The 2,257-nt window shown below is 29.7% G+C and overlaps 1 long non-coding RNA gene across 1 annotated transcript in view; it reads left to right on the top strand.

Moving 5' to 3' along the window:
* Window positions 1–1,414, top strand: part of LOC107934722 (uncharacterized) — a 2,687-nt gene extending 1,273 nt beyond the window's left edge. Inside the window, exons 2-3 of the long non-coding RNA XR_001694006.2 lie at window positions 1–52; window positions 168–1,414. The exon at window positions 1–52 is cut by the window's left edge and continues 290 nt beyond it. This is a non-coding gene — a long non-coding RNA (uncharacterized lncRNA). The remainder of the gene's footprint in view (window positions 53–167) is intronic.
* The last annotated feature ends 843 nt before the right edge of the window (window positions 1,415–2,257 follow it).

Raw genomic sequence — 2,257 nt, 5'->3', positions numbered from 1 at the left:
ATACAGAGACAAAGGGATACAAAGGATCCTATCTGCATCTTGTTCTGAAAAGGTATTATAGATCAATTCAGAGTTCCATTTTCTAACGTTAGCATAAATCAAATCAACAACCTTTAGAATGCTCAAATTAACATTCATATTCTGTAATCTGAAATCTTCACTTCCAGGGATCCATGCTTCATCCCAAATAGAGACTTTCCTTCCATTCCCGATCCTCTAGCCCAAGCCCTTCAAAAGAAGGCCTTTTGCAGCCCAAATACTCTGCCAGGTAAAAGAAGGTAGATTTCCCAACCTAGAATTTAAGAAATCAGATTCTTTATAATATTTGGCTTTAAAGTACGAGCTAATAAAGAATTAGGATTACGTAACAAACGCTTTGGCCAATAAAGCGATATTAAAATGAATCAGATTACGAAAACCCATACCAACTTCATCCTTAAGCGCACACAACGACTTCTAATCACACTAATGCATACCTCGTTTTCCATGATTTTTCCTCTACCAAAATGAACCCACAATATTTTCCAGTTCAAGACAAAGAGATTTTGGCAAAAGGAAGCAAGCCATCGTGTAAGTAGGAATTGCTTGCAAAACAAATTTTATAAAAACCTCTTTGCCTCCTTGTGAAATATGTCGTAAACTCCAACTATTTATCTTTTGCTTCAAATGATCTTTCAAATTCTGGAAGGCCAACTTCTTCTTCCAGCCCACCATATTTGGGGGATCAAGGTATTTCTCTGGATTTGTCGAGCACCGAACATTAAGAGACTGAAAAACCATATTCTTATCTTGTTCATTCACATTCTAACTGAAAAAAGCCACGGATTTTTCAAAATTAACAGATACTTGTTTTGTTTAAAAAATCCAATAAATTAAATATGGACTAAATAATATGAATATCAAAACCCAAAAGGTTGAATTCCAAATAATTTTAAACTCAAAACCACTTGAAATAAAGTGATTTAACTTATATTGTTTTGTCCATTGAATTATAAGGGACCATCAAATAATTTTCTTAAAGTTTTTAATTCATCGATTTCAAGTTCAGTTCTCGGCATAATTTTACCTTCTACCTTTTATAAAAGAAACCTCAAATGACTTCATTAAAATAGTTTTACTAATGAGGTCTTGAGGTTATGGGAAAGTACCGAGGTCTTAAGTCATGGAGTATTCAAGTTCGAGTTTATGTGTAAAGCTAAGAAATTGTTTAGGGAAGTAAAAAATGAATAAGAATTTTGGAAGGTCAAAGTGTAATTTTACCATTATATTTGCTTGTGATTTTTTTAAAATTGAAGGAGTTATATAAGCAATTACTATGTGTGGGTCACCAATCTCACCATGCATAGTTGCCGTGAATGGGTTTTGTCTGATTATATTCTAGTTCCTCATCTATTTGTACTCTGTATTGATTTGATTTTATTTTGTTATTGCACAAACATATATTTGTAATTGTATTCGATTTGAACTTATAAGCTCTAAAAAAAATTAGAATGATTTTAATACGTACAAATCGATCAGACAATTAAAACTATTAAATTTCTATAATAAATCTCTCTATAGGAAAAATTTTTAATACGAGTTTTCAATAAAAATAGAATTTTCAAAGCAATCTCTTTGAATTTCTTCAAAGTAACTGCTCTCAACAATAGTATGGTTTGACCTAACTCATAATATCTATTTATAGGGAAAAATTACAAGAGTTTTAGTTGAACAAGATGTAATAAAATACTAATATTTTAATAAAAAAAGGATTATAAGATAGGTGGTGCACACTTCTTTTTCTAAAAACCAATTTGTCACCCATCACATAATAAATAAGCTCATTTGTGTATTGAGAACAATTATATGCGTTATCTGCACTTAAACTAACTAATATAATTTATTCAACTTAATAATCAATTTTCTATTTTCAAATATTATTTATTTAATTAATTTACTCAATTAAATAATTTTCTCAACAAAATTTTAATTTCGTTAAAGTCATGTCAACTTTATTGTACTAGAATCTATAAGTAAATAAATGTAAACTAACTAATTAATTTAATTTTCACATTAAACTTCAATTATTTAATAACAATCAATTAAATAATAATTTAAAAAAATTAATTTAATCTCTAAGTCCACTCTTGTTTTTAGCGCGAATATACATTTATTGTGGATATTGTGTGAAAGTATGCCTCGCATTTCAATCAAGCAGCATGTGATGTCACAATGAGGAGAAACTCTTCGTCCCAACGAGCAGCAGACGTCACAACAA

Source organism: Gossypium hirsutum, chromosome A12 (assembly GCF_007990345.1).
Source record: "Gossypium hirsutum isolate 1008001.06 chromosome A12, Gossypium_hirsutum_v2.1, whole genome shotgun sequence".
In the NCBI taxonomy this organism is placed as follows: domain Eukaryota; kingdom Viridiplantae; phylum Streptophyta; class Magnoliopsida; order Malvales; family Malvaceae; genus Gossypium; species Gossypium hirsutum.
The sequence above is the reverse complement of the archived record's forward strand: the minus strand, read 5'-3'. Positions and strand labels throughout refer to the sequence as shown.